Source organism: Polypterus senegalus, chromosome 1 (assembly GCF_016835505.1).
Source record: "Polypterus senegalus isolate Bchr_013 chromosome 1, ASM1683550v1, whole genome shotgun sequence".
NCBI classification, from domain to species: domain Eukaryota; kingdom Metazoa; phylum Chordata; class Cladistia; order Polypteriformes; family Polypteridae; genus Polypterus; species Polypterus senegalus.
In genome coordinates, this window is record NC_053154.1 from 211,335,055 (window position 1) to 211,356,545 (window position 21,491).

General features: G+C 37.7%; 1 protein-coding gene across 3 annotated transcripts in view; it reads left to right on the forward strand.

Moving 5' to 3' along the window:
- LOC120538882 (bone morphogenetic protein receptor type-1A-like) overlaps window positions 1-21,491 on the forward strand; it is a 212,796-nt gene that overhangs the window by 34,177 nt on the left and 157,128 nt on the right. The window contains exon 1 of one of the 3 annotated variants that reach the window (XM_039768475.1): window positions 19,758-19,776. The exons of the other annotated variants lie outside the window; for them this stretch is intronic. The gene's annotated coding sequence lies outside the window, so the exon portion shown is untranslated. Of the gene's footprint in view, window positions 1-19,757; window positions 19,777-21,491 lie in introns of those variants that run through there. 3 annotated transcript variants of the gene reach the window in all.

The window sequence follows — 21,491 nt, forward strand, 5'->3', positions numbered from 1 at the left end:
CTGGGACCCCCTTGCTGCACATCCCTCGTGCCACCGTGCCCCCATATGTTTAATACATACTTTAATGCATTTCATCGTATGAATGATATCAAGTATTTATCTTTCTAAATGTTCAGAGAGCAGGAATATCATGAAATTTAATTTATTCATTACTTATGATTGGGTTTGAGAAAATCTTAAAAAAATTAAACATTGATTTTAAGATGAAGTTTACGACTTTCTACTTTAATGACAAAATAAACCGAGAATAAAGTCAACATGTAAAAGTTCCAACAATGTAAATGCTGAGCATTACTCTGGCAATGGTATAGAATTTTCTTGCATAAGCATCAGTGTTACCCAGGCAATGTTGCAAACAATATCTTCTCCTAGCCTCATATTATACTTTCTGCACTTCTGACTTTGTACTTTTAGTGTGTTGCACGTTTTTCAATAGAAAGATGAGATTTAAAAAAGAAATGTAATTTTTCAAGCCAAAAAATGCAATGCTTTTTACTTTTTTTTTTTTTGGAAAAAAAAATGTAATGCTAAGGATGTTACATATCAACAGAAGATGATTTATTTTGACTGTGGAAATGTATTGTTACAGAGTAAGAATTCAAATTGAAAATCCTGAATGGCTAAATATGTGTACAAATCTTTTGTCATGCAGAAAATTTTGATGACTCAAGTTTTTAGTAATCTGAGAGTGAAAAGCATAGCAGTGGAAAAAAGCCCGCTGCCGTCATTTTCACAGACACGACAATGTATGCAAGTGGGAAAATAATATTCGTCTTTAATTCACATTAGTAAGCTGCAAGTGAAATGCACAGTAGTGGAAGGCCGCTTACTTGCAACGTTTTCACAAATATGACAGACATAACGATGCATGCAAGTATGAGAATAAGCAGTGGGCTTTAATTTCCATGTGTAAGCTGAATAACACAGAAGTGGAATGCGACTTACTTGCAGTTTTTTCTCAGACGTGGCAATGTATGCATATGCAATAATAAACAGTGGGCTTTCTTTATGAGGATGAAAAGGACCAATGCAGTAGGGGACTTGGTTGTGAATAAAGTGCCTTTTAGGAGGCAAATTATATAATTTCAGTATAGCAATATTGAAATGTTGCTGCTAGTACTGAATCACATAAACATAAAGCTGCACATATTGAATTGCACACATGTTTTGAAGTCATATGTGTGCACAAGCAAAGAAAGATAACTTTGTATACATAGGTTATTGGGACATCATTGTCCATGAAAATGTCAGTGGGCCTCATTCTAGCACTGTGCTTTTCACTTGTGGCATGCTCCATCCACATTATGCTATGTTATGTTCTCCTTTTCAAATTGGTGCTTGCTGTATACTTCATATACCTACAGTTTTGCTTTTGTATCAGACATGTGGCACACTTTTTGTAGAACTGCGTCATATATTACTTTAACCTGCCCGTGGAGTGAAGTAATGCCCAAGCTTTTAAAAATAAATTTTATAATGAAAACTGTAAAAAGTGTCGCCTAAAGATTGCAAAAAGCTGTGCTATCTGTAGACCGAGGGAGAGAGAGATATGCATACTTTGTCTACAAGGAAGCTCAGTATAAATAGAAATAAAAAAATGTTTTTCAGAAGGTAGTAACTAAAAACAATACACAGAGAGGGAGAACACTTAACTTCTAAAACTGTCTGCCGCCTGTATGCCACCTCAGATACTGAGATGCGGACTGTTTTGTAGAAAGCTTGTTGTTTGAAAATCTTTGCATACTGTATGCACAGAAATTGGTAAATATTGTTAGTTTTTAAACTATTTATACAAAAAATCGTGGCAGCGCAACTTGGATGTTTTTTTATTTGAAAATGTATGCTAATATTTAAAGTGAAAATCTGTAAAATATACTGGTTGTCAATAAATATTTTTTACATTTAGTCAAGCTGTATTAAGCTGTCTTTTTTGGTAATAGGGAAAGGCCCGGGGGAAAAATATAGATTTTTCCGATTGTTGTTTTTCGTTTAAATGATTTGATATTGATTCTCAAAGTCTCAAGATCTTGAGATTTTCTATCCAACTCAATTACTTTATGTAGATTTTTGCTTTGCTTTTGCCACCCAATCCAGTAGATATCACATTGGTGCCTGTTAGGGCTTTCTACTGAAAAAGCACTTTTACTCTCTTGCTTAAAATGGTATGTCCTCTTTAACTGAAATCTGCGTATTTGACACTTAAATCAGATGTGTGGACTTGCTACGGATTCAAATGGTGCATTAGTAAACAACAACTGGATTAAAGCAAAGCCATGTGTAAGCTGTGCAACTAATTATTATATTAATTATTATTGTAACACACCAGATTTAAGAAATCATTTGTCTCCATGTGATCCATTAACGTAGTATCAGTCAACATCCAAATGAGTAGAGCCTAAACAATCTACACTGGAGACGGTGGGTAACTCCAAGCTTCACTGAAATTTATGACATTATATTAATGTTCTGTATGCATGGATAGTTTAAAAAAAAAAAGACAAACCCCCACTTCAGATATATCAATAATGCTATTTCAGTCAAAATAAAATTGATATCAAATCAAATTGGGGCATTGTGGATGGGAATAGAATCAAATTGTGACATCCGTGCTGATATCTAGCTCCAAGTAGGGATGCACTATGAGGATACCAAGATCATGAGTCATTAGTGACAACAAAAGGATTAACAAGGTCCTTGGCTATTTTAGTTAGCAAACAATAAATAATGAAAAAACATTTGAGGTTAAAGGTAAAAAACACCAAAATCCCAGCACTGGTGTGTTGACTTCGCTTTTGGCTAATGATCTTTATCTCTTTATATTGGAGGAAGAACTGACTACTTAATAACTAATTGACAAATTAGTTTTTAAGAGAGAGTTAAACCACCAGAATACACCAGATGTTATTTTGGTGAAAAAATAATATTCAGCAGTGAACAGAGAAGCAGTTGATTATCCACAAAATGTAAGTAGAACTGCAACAGACAGATATTTTGATAATTAAGTATTTGTGTGAATATTGGAAAGATTAATTGGATTAGCTAATAACTGTCAATTAATTCACACCAGGAGCTTTTCCTGTCATTTATTGTGCAATGTGTATTCCAAGACAATTAAAATACATTGTTTATTAGTGACATGGAACAGGCTGCTAAATGGCAATTTTTAAGACATGAAGACAAGCAAATGTAAATCCTATAACGCTCATTTATATTTGTGGTTAGTGTATCACAAAGAACCCAAAGTTGTTACGGTGGTCATTGCTGCTGTCGTGAAAAGAATGGAGATAAACACCATCAACTCGAGAGGGAGAGGCAAGTTTGTTGAATGTCGCTGACAGAAATAAAACTGAATAATAAAAAAAGCACTAACTTTTACAAGCAGCCAAAATTTAAACTGGGTGTTACAGACTTAAATCAAATGTATGTTTTTATTATAGTAAAAGTAATAGCAGCTCACTACTCAAAACATGGAGTGCCCAGACTTGAACCTGCTGCAATATTTTGGTGATACGTCAGCAGTTCTTGCCTCTGCTCCATCCAATAATTCATATAACCTTTCTGTCGATAGACATTTGAGGTTGGGTTTTTAACTCATTGACATTTAAATTGAATGATTTTTTTTTTCCCGTTGGTTATATTCGTGAATAAAAGCATACTTGTTTATTTGATATTTGGACTAAAGTCTTCACACATTATACACTTCACGTCATTATTATTATAACATGGAAAAAGTTTCTATTTTAGGTATGTGTTCAGCATTTCTTGCCTCGCATTTCATGTCATCCTACACTTACACAGATCTTTGTAGACATGAAACACGCATGAAATGTATATATTCCAAATAATGATATACTAGCCAACCCGTGGCGTACCATACACCGCATAATCAGGCCGGTTTTTTAATGATTTTTAAGCACAGGGAGAAAATTAACATTTGAAAAATCGGTAATATAATAAATCAGCAAGAAAAGCAACATTGTTACAATGCACGGAACGAACCAACACACAATCGTCCGTGACTGAAAACTAGTGGACCACCATTGTGCCCTGCCTGCTCATGTGCCCACCTCCAAATTGTCACTTGAGTCGTTGTCATCTTTGCACAGTCCATATGCACCTGTGACTCACGTAGACTTTTCATTGCTCTGTGCGGTTTTGGCTGCTTTTCTATATATAATCCACCAAGACACCCGACCACGGTAGTAGTGTGAATTGCTGTATGTAGCGTGTAAAACAGTTTGCTATGGTGCACGCGGTCGTGCATCATAACCGAAAACTCGGTTTTTAAAGACTGCTTACTTTATTGTGTTTTAACCTCAGTTGTAAAGGATTGTTTTAAGGATCCCATAGGATACCCCTCGCAAACCGTTTTACATGCTGCATATGGAGATTCACCTCCGCGAGAAACATGCCTCCATGAACAGTCAATGTGGCTCGGAGGTGCGTGTGGCCTCAACGACAGAAGAATATAAATGATGCCATTTTTTCTGTGTCGTCGCGTCCGAGTTGGTGGCCGTGGCTCTGTGAGTTGTTGTCGTATCCAATAGTCTTGGAGTTGGTGGGCATGGCTCCTTCCTGCGTGCGCCATAGGTGTCTTACTTGTCTGCGGCAAAGTGAATCCACGCCCCTTCCGGCGTGCTTTCCATGGGTGTCTTGCCTTAGTGAATTATATATATAGATTACTAGCAGAATACCCGCGCTTCGCAGCGGAGAAGTAGTGTGTTAAAGAAGTTATGAAAAAGAAAAGCAAACATTTTAAAAATAAAGTAAGATGATTGTTAATGTAATTGTTTTGCCCTATCTATCTATCTATCTATCTATCTATCTATCTATCTATCTATCTATCTATCTATCTATCTATCTATCTATCTATCTATCTATCTATCTATCTATCTATCTATCTATCTATCTATCTATCTATCTATCTATCTATCTATCTATCTATCTATCTATCTATCTATCTATCTATCTAGCAAAATACCTTCGATTGGCAGTGGAGAAGTAAAAAGAAAAGGAAACATTTTAATAATAACGTAACATGATTGACAATGTAATTGTTTTGTCATGAGTGTTGCTGGCATATATATATATATATATATATATATATATATATATATATATATATATATATATATATATATATATATATATATATATATATATATATATATATATACACACACACATACACAGACACATATATAAACATATATATACATATATATATATACATATCTACATATATACTGTATATACACATATATATACAAATCTACATATATATATCTACATGTATATATATTAGGGGTGGGACTCGATTAAAAAAATTAATCCAATTAATTAGAGGCTGTGTAAGAATTAATCTTGATTAATCGTATGTAATCACACACGTAAATTTGCCCCAAATCGCAAATGTTTTTTTTTTTTAAATTTAAAAGGGTTTTAGTGGGCTGACAGAATCAAATAGACATGGACATGAATATTGTAAACTGAAGCTGTTTTAATTTCTGAAAAAAAAAGCTTTTAAACTGCATTTGAATTCAAAACACAAAAATATCATCCCTGGTTAAAATTGGGCAGACTTAAAAAATAAAGTGGTAGTTTAAGTACTTTAAGTACATTTTCAGAATAGTATTGTCTTTAAATAATAATAACCAAAATTTCAACATAAAGTGCAGTTTTTCTTAAAAAAATAAGTCAGAAACATAAAGGTAATTTGACCAACTTAATCTTTAAACTCTGAGTAACATTAGCCAAAATTATTTTGTACATTAGGCTAAAACAGTGTGATCATTGAACATTTTGTAATTAGATGTAATTAGAATTACTAACGGTCACGGAAGTCCAATGATCCCCAGTAAGAGCCACAAAGTCCGCTTTCTGTAATGCATCTAATTTTGTTTGCTTTTCAGTGGGCACAAAACCATGCTTTTATCAAGGCTTCGCTCGGGTAGTCGAAATGATCAGTCGTAGGAACGCGCTTCATTCCGACTCTTAACATTTTTGTAGCTGTGATGTGTGCATCAGTGTAATGGATGTACCAGGAAATCATGCATTGACAAAAGTTCCGCTTGCTTGGAATTGAAAGTGTGATTAAATGCGTTATTTTTAACGCTTATGGAGTACATGCATCGAAGCTTCTCAGCTGTGCTTGTGCTAAGAAAGGGAAACATTTTAAAATAACGAAACATGATTCTGCGTTAACCGAATATTTTTCATACGCCCCAAACCAAGGAGATGCGAAGGTAAAATGAATCGGGTAGCGCGCAGTACATACTCGGTGCATCCCCTCTCGGGACGCTTCATATTTTTTTGCTGACTTCTCAATTGTGTAATTCGGTTTTTGTTCAGCACTCTTTGGAACTGTTGCTTTTTGTCTGTGCACTGCGTCAGTTCACGTGAGCCGCTTGGTGTTCTTGCATCGAAGGTTCCCAGCTGTGCTGGTGCCATCTCGTGTAATGTCAGCAAAGACCCGGCACTTAAAAGTTTCTCTCGCAGTTTCAATGAGTTTGTGCCAAACACCATCTCATCTTCCTCTGCATAAGCACAGCCCTTCACCCATGAATATTTACCGGTAGTGTTTGTATTGGATTGCCGCTGATGGATGGCCTTATATGGGCAGGCACTAAATTACAAACGCTAGTGGCAGCCTGTCTATGAACTTAATTTAATATAAACTTACGGTTCATGCCGTGCTTTGTTTCCGCAGTAGCTGTACTTATGAATATGCTTGTATGCATCATTTGCTTCATAATGTTTTTCTGCCTTCTCAATTGTGAAATGGCGTTTTGTGCTCATCGCTGTTTGGAGTTCTTCCTTGTTCTCTACGTACTTACGTAGGAGGCGTGATGATGTTGCACGAAACTCCCCCCACGGCCATCTCCAACTCAACTCCATTACATTATATGGAGAAAAATAGCTTCCAGTTATGACCCTTACACGTAGAATTTCGAAATGAAACCTGCCCAGCTTTTGTAAGTAAGCTGTAAGGAATAAGCCTGCCAAATTTCAGCCTTCTACCTACACGGGAAGTTGGAGAATTAGTGATGAGTGAGTGAGTGAGTGAGTGGGGGCTTTGCCTTTTATTAGTATAGATATACCCTATACAACTCCAGGCACCTCACACCATGATAAAGAGACTTGGGATTCCAGGCTGCTTGTGCTGATAGACACATTTGCAAAACGGAAGATGCTGATGAGGAGAGGTTTTTAAGGTGACCCGAGATTACGAGTTTTTTCGTAGGCTTCAGGGAATCTAGTGTTAATGTGTTGATTTAATGTGCTTTATAAATAAAATATTGATTGAAAACAAGGAAGGATCGAAAAATATAATTAAAAATACAGGCTGTCCCCAGGTTACATACGAGATAGGGACTGTAGGTTTGTACTTAAGTTGAATTTGTATGTAAGTCAGAACAGGTACGTTATTTTAATAAATGCTATTGTTGACCGGCTGTAACCAAGTGCTCTGCTAATGAATGATGGAGTTTCACCTCTCTCTGACCTTTTTGTTATTTCTATTTTATTTTCAATGGTGATGTTTTTTCTCCTCTTTACTATATCACCAGCACTTGCATCAGATTTGTGTTTCAGAGACATTCTTGAAGGGTGAACACAAAAGGTCAAGATGAGCTCTTCTGCACAGCACTGTAAATGCTATCACAGCAGGAAGGCACCCGTCTTCAATACGTTTGATGTACTGATAAGAGGCAGCTTCCTGCTATGTGCGTAACAGTACAAGCAGACTTGCTATTGAGAATGAAAGGGGGCGGCGAGGGGTGGTTCATCACCAGCCCACTTCACAGTAACCTCCACTACGGTATGCTGCCGGCAGCGTCCGCCCACAGAGAACAAACACAATGCGGCCAACGGCAGGTAGTTAATCGCCCACCACCACCCCCATTCAACAGGCAACCATCCGAGGCACACTACAATGCTACCCCATGCTGCCCCGTTCACCCTTAATGGCCTCCATTCAGCCACAACTGGGTCATCGCTTGCAGCATTACCAGCTGCCCACCGACAACGAACAGGGTAACCGTGCATGGTGGGCGGGCATTGAAACCACTTGCCACCGGGAGCCGCCTGAGGGACACAACACTGCGCAAGCAGCAAAATCGCCCCCCTCCATCCTCCGTCCAGCCACCACTTGCAGAAGCCCCAGGCCGAAGATGACGGAGCAGGAGTTACTGAGGTGCATGCGTCGCAGCTGCGGCCTCGTTCGCAGGTCGGATGTCCATAACCTGGGGACTACCTGTACCAAATAAAGATCTTTAAAAATAAGAAAATTTGTGTTATTGGCTTGTTGTATTATCCGATATATGATGACAACAGCAGCGTTGAACTGAATTTCTTGTGCCTATGTAATAATAGAGAATAATAACTGATAACTTTTGTGTGATGGGCAGTAGAAGAGTGAAAATAACACTTAATCAGTGTGCATGTCGGGAAATCATAGCCTCAATACGACAAGGCTGCAGTTCGGTAGAGACCACCACATTTTCCCTAGATAAACACTAACTGTAAGAGCAGTCAGTTCTATGAGCAATGTTGAGAGAAAGTCGTGAAATTGAGCGGCTGTATCTGAACAGGGAAAGGGATTACGTGCATATTGCATCATACCGAATGTACATGCCATGGATCAAATAAAAAAAAAAACATGAGGCCTACATGATTATGTAGATTTTAACCCTTCTTAGATAGGTAACATGGCTAGTATTCAAATAACCTAACAATGTATTTTTGTTACTCTGAATATAAAAGTGAAACATTAGAAATGTTTACCGACATTTAGCATCTATAGTATGTCACACTACTGACTTCATTGCACAGCTTTACCTGCTGCACACTTCATACTTCACTCACATACCCCAACAGAATTTCTTCCACATTCAGTACTTCTGATTAGCTTTGCCTTTCCAACACCTTGGTTGCTGTTTTATAAATCTGCTTTTGTGGCTTTAGAAATGCCAGTCCTGCACAGACCTGTATATAGTGAGAGACTATTTTGAAAGCACTTATATAAATATTAAATAAAATAACATTTTTATTGTCAAGATTTTCCATGTTGTCAATTAAATATTTTATCCCACCCTTTTTTTTTTTTTTCCCGCCACTGTCCTTGTTTTCTTCTTGTTCCTCTGACTGTTTTTTCTTCTTCCACGCTTTCTCCTAACTTTGATCTCATTGGTTAGGATCAGTCTTTCAAACCCTAATATAGAACTGCATCTGTGAGTATCCACTGTAGTAGTATTTATCAAGTTATTTCTTCCATTACTATATTTATAGGGCGTATATTTTAGTAATTTTTAATAATTTTGTCCAGCCCGGTTATTGAGTTTTGTGTGAAATGTCAGATTTGGCTTTTTTTCTGTTTTTTTTTTTTGTGGTGTTCGAATGCACATAAAGGAAATAAAAATGTGTACAGTGATCCCTCGCTGTATCACGCTTTGACTTTCGCGATTTTTCTCATACACGCTTACGTCACTACGCATGCACTGTCTGAGAACTTTTATCTAAGCCCCACGATGGCTCCTAAACGTGCTGCTTTTTCTAAGCCTTCTGACAATAAAACAAAGCACCGGAGGAAGATGCTTACCATCCAGGAGAAGGTGAAACTCTTGGATATGATCAAAGATGGCAAGAAAATCATGGAGGTTGCCCGGCATTATAACTTGAATGAGTCTACTGTTCGCTCCATCCGTAAAGATGAAAAGAACATCCGTGAAACGGCTAATGTCAATTTCAACAAGGAAGCAAAGCGCGTCGTGATAAGTCGTAATAAGTTTATAGTGAAAATGGAGTCTGTCCTAGCCGTTTGGATCAGCAACAGCTGCAAGAAAAACATTCCGTTGGATTCTCTATCAGCGCTTTACGGCGGACGAACCTTAACCAGAACCCTCTTCTGCAACGTTCATGGATTTCACGGCGAGCAAGGGTTGCTTTGAGAAGTTCCAGAAGAGGTATCATCTGAAGAGTGTCGTTCTCCACGGAGAGCTGCCTCTGCTGACCAGCCTGCAGCAGAGGACTACGTGAACAACATGTTCAAGAAAATCCTTGAGGAGGGCAAGTATTATCCAGAACAGGTGTTCAATATGGACGAAAGAGGGCTGTTCTGTAATAGAATGCCTTCCCGGACATTCGTTTTCAAGGATGAGGCCAAGGTCTGTGGCTTCAAGGCGTATAAGGATCGCGTGACTATTATGTGTGGAAATGTGGAGGGATTTTTGCTCAAGCCTGCCCTTATCTATAAAGCCAAGAACCCTAGAGCTCTGAAGCATAAAAACAAGAACCAGCTGCCAGTGCATTGGATGCACAACAAGAAGGGCTGGATCATGAAGCAGCTGTCCTCGGACTGGTTCCACGAGTGCTTCATCCCCACCCCCCCAAGTCAAGCTGTATCTCGCGGAGAAGGGACTCGAGTTTAATGTCCTTCTTCTCATGGACAGTGCTGGCAGTCATGCGCAAGACCTATCCTATGGCGGTGTGCGGATCGAGTTCCTTCCTCCCAACACCACTTCGCTGATCCAGCCCATGGATCAAGGCGTTATTCGCGCATTCAAAGCCCTCTACACGTGAAACACCCAGCAGCACCTTGTCGAAGGCATGAACATTGAGGAGAACTTCTTGCTGAAGGAGTACTGGCGGCAGTATACCATTGCAACCTGTCTGAAGAACATCCAGGCTGCATTGAAGGACATAAAGACAGAGACCGTGAAGGCCAGCTGGAAGATGTTGTGGCCTGAAATTGTCAATGACTACAGAGGATTCACCCCAGAAGATATAAGCAGCTCGGCAGTGGATAAGGCAGTTAGGCTAGCCCACATGCTGACAGGAGAAGGTTTTGCAGATATGACCCGCAATGAGCTGCTGGAGACCCATTCGGACCCCTTAACTGACGAGGATCTGGTGGAGATGACTAAATCTGCGAGTGAGGAGGAGGAGGAAGAGCAGCCAGAGGTTCCTGGGGGTCAGGAGGAGGAAGTTGGCCTTACACTTGAGCGTCTCTCGCAAGTCGTGAGAACTATTAAGGGACTCACAAATGATGCGTGCATTGCAGATCCAGAATGCACTTGATGGAGCGATAGAACCCTACAAAAGCCTCCTCACACATATGAAAAGACAGCGCCAGCAACTGCCTATCACGATGTTCTTCAGCCGCGCACCCAGACACCCACTGCCTACTCCTAGTACTGCTTCAGCGGAAGAAGGCAACGACGCACCTGCTGAAGATACTGCACCACCTTAAGACTCTCCTACTGAGGTCGTGTCTTCATAGGTTAGTGGTTGTGTGTAAGAATGGTGTGAGTGTGTAATTAAATGTACAGAACAGTACAATAATAATATGATATTTGTAAAGTCTAATGTCTTATTTTCTCTTATTTTGTCTAATATATTGGGTAATACGCGTGTAATGGTGACTAACGGGTGTTATTTCATGTCTAGAGGGCTCTAATAATAAAAAACGTATTTAGGTCGTAAGCAGGTTTTCTATACTCTAACTGTAAAAATATTTGCTTTATAAATAAAGAATCCTACACTGCGAAAATTCATTTATCGCAGTAGAGTGTGGAACGAATTATCCGCGATAAATGAGGGTTCACTGTATACCAAAACATTTGTAATTGCAACAATTTTCTGGGAGAAATTGTGCATTTTCTGGGAAAATTCCAGGGGTGTCGATAATTTCGGCCATGACTGTATATGTATGTGTGTGTGTATTTAAAATGTAATGTGCATCCATACATCTTTTAAAGATGTATTTTTTGAAAGTTTTTGACTTTCATTAAATGACAGATGCATTTAAAAAATTAAAAACGCTTATGTTAATTTTGTTATATTCAATATAATTGTTCCCTTGCTGTCATGTCATGGATTTAGAAAGTGAGACATATGATGAAATGAAATATATGTTTTCTATTCTATACTTTCTTTATAGTAAGTTGACCACAACAGTCATGTTGCATTTCGTCAAATCTGTGTAAAAATGCCATCCAATAACTCTACAACATTACTCCATCTTTAAACTTCATAAGGAGCACCTTAAGAAAGTTAACAGCTGGCCGCCTGACCTTAACAAAAAAAAAAAAAAGCATAATATGGTATTGTGTTATTCAGCAGCTGAAGGCTTGTATTGGTGGAGCCATATTTTCCAGTGGAACCTTTTTATCACTAGACTTTCCAAACGTTCTTATTCAATTTGTTATGCTAGTTGGTTTTAATATCTTTTTATCTAAGGATCACTGATTGTGGGCAAAAATAATGTTGGTTACTGCTTCATATAATCTAAAAATATAACACATTTTATTGTTTGAGCTCAGCAATGCCTCTCCGGGGGTGTTAATGAACTGTGCTTTTTGTGAATTTCCATACAAAATCTATGTAGTTATTTTTTCAAAATATTAATAGTAAGCAGTGTTTAATAAAAGAAACCAAGTTAAATGGTTTAATTTCTTAATGTAAAATAAATGCTGATAACATACGTAAATATTCAAACCAACTTAATTTAATTATAGACTTGTGTGGCTAATCTTGTATAAAATACATTATTATTGCCATTTGGTAGATTGAAGGCATAAAAGAAAGATCATTTGGTGAAGTGAACCCATAGATATCCAATGACTTAAAACCCTTGCTGTTTAAAGGTATCTGAAGCATGCAGAGTAGACATAGCAACCATGCATCTCTCTTTGTTTTGCTTGAATACAGAAAGGAATCCCTGCTTACATTTTTAGCACATAGGATTAGAGCAATACATTTCAGGCTCCTATTTTGTGGGATCAAAGACTACAAATGTCTGCAAGATGAATTTTAATCTTGGTTCATTTATATCCAGAATATTTCTTGGAATTATTGGAGGCTTTCTTTTAAATAAAAGCAAAAGTAGACTTTAAATGTATATTCCACTTGGCCTGCAACATAAGGAATTTGCAGTTGCTTTGAAGGCAGCTCAGAGGGGTGGCAACTTTTCATGATTAGTTTAGCTCAGTAATAAACATCATAAAAGTGCCTGAAGGTCTCTTGAGTAGTTCTTTGCATTCTGCCTAGTTTTATTTCACTTCCAACAAGAATATTGAATATTTTCATTGTTTTCACTTTATTATTTTTCTCTTGGAGAATACATCATTCTGTTGACTAAACTTCACATAGTAAAGGTTACTTTGACATGGTATGTTTAAATTCTTAAGTAGGTTTCTAATTTTGTCTTGACTTCTAACTTTTACCTAATTGTTGTCATGTTTTTAGCTTTTACACTGTATTGTACTCCTTTTCATGTGTATATGGGTTACTGACTTATAAATGTACATGTTGCATTGGCTTCATTTTTGTTTTAAAAATTAAATGTTATCATTACTCAGCTTCTTCAGTTAAATTGGTATAAGAAAAACATGCAGTTAAAATTCTTGCCCAAGAAATGTAAGGTGGATTGTTTAATTTTATTTCAATTAGTAAAATGTTGGCAACGACTTATTTAGTACTTTACATTTATCTTGAGTCTTGCATGTTAACAGCGTAACATTGAACAAATTATTTAGGTTGACAGTTGAACAGTTAGAATTTTCTCAACACCTTACATAGATTTACCTAGGTTTTATTGTAGCCTCTTACTCTGTTAGGTAATGATGAAAATGTTAACAAAGTAAACATGGACAGTGATAGGTCTATCTTCTCTACAAAGTTATGCTTTGTAGTCTTAATGCTCTTACATCTGTATGTCTGTCCGTGTTTGCATGGTAGTTAAGATAACTGTTCAAAACCATATCTTTTTCTTCAGTGCTGCTAATTTCCTTTCAGCCTGTCTGAAACTAAAATTAGGTAGCATAGCTTGGCTTATTAAAGTGAAGCACAGTGAATTGTTAGAAAGCATACATGTGCGGTGGCTCTGGGTGTAATTTGATTTTGAAATGCTTGTAGAAGAGTCAAGGACTACATCTTTCTTTTGATTAGTTAGAAATAACAAGATATAGATCAAGTAAAGAAAAACATGTTCTCAAAATAGGTCTGTTTTATTGGGCAGTGTTTAGAAAAATGAGTATGAAATATCCGCTCTCTTTTTCTTAGTTTTACTGTACCATCTGAGATGGATCAGATGTTACAGTGTAAACGTATGCTAGATCATGAATTTTTGCACTTTTATTCTACCTTTAATCAAAGTTCTTTTTATAACATTTTACTTAATGGGTAGGGAAAATGTAATATTTTATTCCAGATAGCCTACACAAATTTAAAGAGCAGGGAGTCACTGAGAGGTAATATTTTAATAAGTGTCACTTAGTTTTGTGGAAGTTTTTTATTATTGTGATACTAGTTTTATCAAACTTGACGCAAATGATTATGTATGTATGTATGTAAAAATGCTATGTAGACTTATGTTGTTTACTATATTGGTTGACATTGCTTAAAGCAGAAATATTTAGGAGAGAGCTGAATGCAATTGATTTGACAGAGGCTTCATTGAGGATGACTGCCAACTCTGCTGATGTTGGCATGTAAGTTGAAGGCAAAGCCATGATCAGCTAGGGGCAACTGTAGACAAAAGTGAAAACTTTGATGTGCAAGCAGGTGTAATGTATGACTGCAGACATCAGTTTAGTGTGGGGACATTCAATTTAAAGCGGTCTATTAACATGTTATGGATGGGCTGCAGTGCATACACACCTTATTGTACTTCACGTCACACATTTGCTAGTAAAGTAATGCCAGAAACATAACTAGTGGCTTACATTGCTATGTAAGAATTCATACTGCCCTGTGAACAGTGGGGTAAAATATTCTTGTCATCCAGTTAGTCTTTCTTTACCTTGTTTTCATCGACAGGACAAGTCCATGTTTATGGGCATAATGATGCATAGACCTCACATGGCACCGTTTCAGTTTTAGGTTAACAATACAATATGTTTTTAGTATTCTGTTGCCATTATTGATAACAAAGGAAACCATAGTGTTCAAAAAGAAAACGGATATATTTGTTTCTAGCTTAGGCTTTATCACTTCACTTAGATTTTCTGACTGTGCATTGTTTTAACTGTGGTATAATTAATGTGAAGTAAGATCATCAGGTGTATCTATATTGCCCTAAAGTTTTAAGCAATTGAACATTCATTTTTAATTTACAGAATTTAAGAAGGATACAGCAAGTCAGTTTGTACTTAACAATTCGGTACAACTACAAAACAAAGAATAGTGGATGGTGTACAGGATTGCCAGAAAGTCCTTAGTGAAAGTTTGACATATTTGAGATAAAGCAGATCCCTTCCTTCCATGCCACAGAAAATATAGACCATCCCAATTACTACCAGAAGCAGTTGTGTGATGCCATTTTCAGAGATGTAATTACACCTGTAAAAGGAGCAGCACTCATCTTGTTAAACTCCTTAAGATGTAGCAGCATACATCTGTATATTCTTGTAACTTTGGATTCTGTTGTTTTCCTTAATTATGTTTTGAAGTTGTAAAATCAAATGCAGAACTCAAGCATTTTTGCTCATAAATGTATTTTATTTTTTTTTAAAACACACAAAAAAACTATAGTTGTTATGAACTTTATGCAGTTAAGATCCTGTCTTCTATTATTATGAAGGACATTGCTAGTGTGCCCTGTAAATTTTTAGGATGGTTAAATTATGTAAGAGAGACAAGTGAATTCCTCACACATCTTATTTGCTCTACTGATTAATTCTGCCTCCTGGCCTTAATTTATTTTACTGGTAAATTATTTTATAACTTATTCCTATTTGATGTTTACTGGAGTTTATAAAATTTTAGTAGTTAGTTATCTTCCAGTCTTTCAAATAATGTTGTTTTTGCTATTTTAACTTTAAATAAATGATTCATTGTGCATGTAGAAATTTCCACTTTTATTCAGCCGAAAAGCCAGACTTGCCATTGGAAAAATTGTATCAGTAGAATAAATACAAAACATTTTTTCTATTTAACAGAATGTTAAATAAAATATGCTAAGAATTTTTTTTTCATTCATACCATTCTATTTTTCCTGTTAAGAGTACAATTGTAATGTTGTTTTTAGACAGTTGAGCAGTCATAAGGCTGTAATTGTGAGTGTGATTAATTATATCCTAACTACAGGGTCATGGGGGTCTGCTGTAGCCAATCCCAGCCAACACAGAGCGCAAGGCAGGAAACAAACCCCGGGCAGGGCGCCAGCCCACCGCAGAACACACACACACTAGGGACAGTTTAGGATCGCCAGTGCACCTAACCTGCATGTCTTGGGACTGTGGGAGGAAATCCACACAGACACAGGGAGAACATGCACTCCACACAGGGAGAACTTGGGAAGCGAACCCAGGTCTACTTACTGCGAGGCAGCAGCGCTACCACTGCGCCACTGTGCTGCCCAAGTTGAAACATAATTAACATATTCGTAGCTTACGTGGCACTGTAGTGCACAGTGATTAGCACTATCACTTTACAGATCAAAAATGACAGGTTAAATCCAGCACCTGATTGTTTGGTCAGTTCGGTCAGTTCCCAAACTTTGTTAGCTATGGACTGATCATTGTATGTGTGATATTTCACATCCATTTCACACATTCAGGAGTGCATCAGAGTTTGCTTCATCATCACTAGAAATAGAATCTACTGTATAATTTAGTTACTGTCCATTTTTAAAGAGCTGTCACTAACATGACAAATAGTCTTCTTCATGTGCGTCATGTTCTGACAGCCTGCGTTTTCGAAATGTGTCAAGAGCCGTTGTTTGCTGGAGACAAATAAACTTGGAGAAGGTGGTGTGCTTGTGACTAGTGGTGGGAGAGATATCTCAGGAATAACAGTGTTGAGGTTAAAGATAACATTATCGGTTAGTCTTGAGGTGGGAATATTTCACTGAAAAACAAAGACCAAATATTTCTTGTTTACAAGTTAATACCTTATGTTTCCCCTGTAGCCTGTGAGCCCTGGGCTGTAGCAATGGTTAGTTAGGGCAGAAGTCCAGCCATACTGATACTGCTCAATTATAATCCCGATTTCCATCTCTTTGTCCTTGAGCATTCTTTGTTTGTATGTCCCCCAGAATTTACTTTTTCTGATTAAGTTTTCAAAGTTATTCCAACATAAACATTTTGAAGAAATAATTACTTGTCTCAGTGAAGCCCGAAATTGCTAGTAGTCGGTTATTCAGATTTAAAGGAATAAAACTGAATGTAAATTTACTAATTAATCCAAGCCAATTTCTGGAATTTTTGTTTTGATTGTAGTGCAGGAATATACTTTGGCCTCTTCTAAAGCTCAGTTTTAACAAAGGGCAATGTGCACCATCTTTGTCTTCTGCTGTACTGCTGTGCAGTTTTACTGAGCAGCCAAATTACACAGCTCCATGCTCCAGTCAGTAGGCAGCTGCACCTGGTAGCTAACATTAGGTGCACTTGAGCTTAACAGAATATACACAATAAAACAATATATTAATTCAAAAGTAAGAAATTAGGCACAATTATAAAATAGTAATTTTAAGAAGAAGTTGTGCATTCTTGCAAAAACAAAGAAGGATTTCTTACTAAATAAATATGTGCAGGAAATATTTCTGCATTAAAAGTTAGAATTTGTGGAAATCAATTAATTAGTGCAGGCTACCCACAATCATCTGTGCTGAATTTCAAGCCTTAATATATCCATCCCAAAGTGTGTTTTATCTCAAAGACCCTGTAGAGAAAAAACTGAATCTATATACTGTGCATGTAACATTATACCACTTACCATGTTTAGCACACTCCAGAAAAAATCCACAAGCCCAAATGCTTGTTCTTTGATAATAGAGGTTGGATGTTAGATGTATTTTCTTAACATGATTAATTCTTTCAAAGCAAAGAATATACCACTGATGCAGTTCTGTTCTGATTGGAAATGTAAATTTTAATTATATTCAGAAGTTGATCCAATAGATTTATTAATATCTGTTAATTGTCTAAAGTATAGGTTCCCACCCTTTTTTGGGTCAGAGCCCACTTTTTCAAAGAGTGATTCGATTGCACCCCACTTGGGTGAACTATACTATATATTGAAAAACAAGGACAGATGTTTTAAATTATTTTATTACAAGATATTAACAATATTGGTGTATTTCTCAAAGAATGTTAAAAAAATATATTATCAAAAAAATTAATATAATATTATTAGTAAGAGGGCTGAGCTTGGTGTGATGACACTAATTCTTCTAAGTTTGGTGCCATTTTTGTCATCAGCAATCTTAAATTGCCACATTCCAATCTGTTTCTTTTCTTTGTTAATAGATCATTGACCATGCTAAATTCTCTTTCGGCTAAATATAATGATGGGAGACTTGTAGATCGTCTAATTCATGTTGCTGTCTGGGAAAAGTAGTGTTTCTTCCCAATGAAGAGGCGTATCCGCAAGAATTAAAAGATTTGTTGTTTAGTGAAAGTGAAATATACTTATGCGAACGGCAGAGACGTGAAGTTGCTGGCGCATATCTCAGGCATGGGAGTTGGCGAGCAAAGCGAGCAGGGGGCTTCGCCCCCTAGTTTTTATTAAGTAAGTCCACGTAAGTTTTCAATTTTTCACGATTGGGTCACAAATTTGCACAGAAACACAGGAGGTTGTAGAAAGCAGGAATTTTATTCAAACACTGCAAACAAACATTTGTTTCTTTTTTGAAAAGCTTCAATTTAATAGCTACTGTTTAATACGGCTGGGTCGTTCTTAATGGACATTTAGTATAATTGGTTGAAACATGCGTTTGATGATTTTTAGTACTAATCAAACTTTTTCACGTGTTCTTGCGAATATTGCCCAAGGAGGTTGCGGCTGGTCATCAGCGCCACTTTCATTTGTCTTGGACCAGAAATGCCCCCTTGCATTTTTTCAGCGCCCACCAATGGGTGGTACCTCCTCTGTTGGGAACCTTAGGTCTAAAGCCACACACTTACCCTGCTTAATAATACAGGAAATAATGCAAGGGTGAATTTGCCAGGAAATCTTGATATATGTATTACATGTGTAAAAATTTGGTTTCACTGTGGCTAGGAGAGTTTCAGCTGTTGCCTCTTTTTTGTAAAATGTTTTTCTGTATGGTAAATGAAGGAATGTAGTTCTCTAATGTCTTTACTCTGACTGCTGGTCAGCACAGTTTGTCCTTTATATTGCTACTTATACTGTATGGTAGGTTGATGTGGTCTGACCATTTTAAGCAACATACAGCATGCTTATTTTATATGTGGTAATGCATTGTACAGCATATGTGTTTTCAGCACAGTTTTGACCAGGTGTGATATGAACCTTATCACCCTTTCATATGAAGTCCATTTTTGCATACAGTGATCAATCTGTATCGTCATTCAGCTATCGCCTAACCCTCCCCCCGCTATAACGCGGGAAAAAAATAAGTACATCCTACCTGTAGTGTACTTTGCAGCCAATTCATAACAACGCATACGGTTTTCAGCAGTCACTATGGTACACAGAGTTTCACGTTACAGTACCCAGATGATTTCTTACACGGCCCGTTATTGGCTGAAAGAGGAGACAACCAATCAGAGCAGGATTTTCATTCTCTAGGGCTCTGATTGGCTGCTGCTAATGTGGTGTAATCTTGCAAGAACAGTGAGCGTGTTTCCCTGACGCATCTTAGTTCTCTGCGTATTGTGTACCTTGCTTGTGGTCCGATTGTTGTGAGCAAACATTTTGTGAACGTTTTGTTTTGTTTTAAGCCTCTACGATGGCTCCCAAGTGTCCTGCATCTTCTAAAGAGGAAAATGTTATGCGGACGTCGCTTGCCATTACGGCTTGAATGAATCAAGGGTATGCTACATTTATTATTATTATTATTATTATTATTATTATTATTATTATTATTACTACTATTATGTTACTCATATCCTTAGCCTGACATCCACATATCATATAGTGCATCCAGAAAGTATTCACAGCGCATCACTTTTTCCACATTGTTATGTTACAGCCTTATTCCAAAATGGATTAAATTCATTTTTTTCCTCAGAATTCTACACACAACACCCCATAATGACAACGTGAAAAAAGTTTACTTGAGGTTTTTGCAAATTTATTAAAAATAAAATAAAACGAGAAATCACTTGTACATAAGTATTCATAGCCTTTGCTCAATACTTTGTCGATGCACCTTTGGCAGCAATTACAGCCTCAAGTCTTTTTGAATATGATGCCACAAACTTGGCACACCTATCCTTGGCCAGTTTCGCCCATTCCCCTTTGCAGCACCTCTCAAGCTCCATCAGGTTGGATGGGAAGCGTCGGTGCACAGCCATTTTAAGATCTCTCCAGAGATGTTCAATCGGATTCAAGTCTGGGCTCTGGCTGGGCCACTCAAGGACATTCACAGAGTTGTCCTGAAGCCACTCCTTTGATATCTTGGCTGTGTGCTTAGGGTCATTGTCCTGCTGAAAGATGAACCGTCACCCTAGTCTCAGGTCAAGAGCGCTCTGGAGCAGGTTTTCATCCGGGATGTGTCTGTACATTGCTGCCATCATCTTTCCCTTTATTTCGACTACTCTCCTAGTTCCTGCCGCTGAAAAACATCCCCACAGCATGATGCTGCCACCACCATGCTTCACTGTAGGGATGTTATTGGCCTGGTGATGAGTGGTGCCTGGTTTCCTCCAAACGTGACGCCTGGCATTCACACCAAAGAGTTCAATCTTTGACTCATCAGACCAGACGATTTTGTTTCTCATGGTCTGAGAGTCTTTCTGGTGCCTTTTGGCAAACTCCAGGCGGGCTGCCATGTGCCTTTTACTAAGGAATGGCTTCCGTCTGGCCACTCTACCATACAGGCCTGATTGGTGGATTGCTGCAGAGATAGTTGTCCTTCTGGAAGGAACTCCTCTCTCCACAGAGGACCTCTGGAGCTCTGACACAGTGACCATCGGGTTCTTGGTCACCTCCCTGACTAAGGCCCATCTCCCCCGATCGCTCAGTTTAGATGGCTGGCCAGCTCTAGGAAGAGTCCTGGTGGTTTCAAACTTTTTCCACTTACGGATGATGGAGGCCACTGTGCTCATTGGGACCTTCAAAGCAGCAGAAATTTTTCTGTAACCTTCCCCAGATCTGTGCCTCGAGACAATCCTGTCTCGGAGGTCTACAGACATTTCCTTTGATTTCATGCTTGCTTTGTGCTCTGACATGAACTGTCAACTGTGGGACCTTATATAGACAGGTGTGTCCAATCAACTGAATTTACCACAGGTGGACTCCAATTAAGCTGCAGAAACATCTCAAGGATGATCAGGGGAAACAGGATGCACCTGAGCTCTATTTTGAGCTTCATGGCAAAGGCTGTAAATACTTATGTACATGTGCTTTCTCATTTTTTTTATTTTTAATAAATTTGCAAAAATCTCAAGTAAACTTGTTTCACGTTGTCATTATGGAGTGTTGTGTGTAGAATTCTGAGGAAAAAAATGAATTGAATCCATTTTGGAATAAGTCTGTAACATAATAAAATGTGGCAAAAGTGATGCGCTGTGAATACTTTCCGG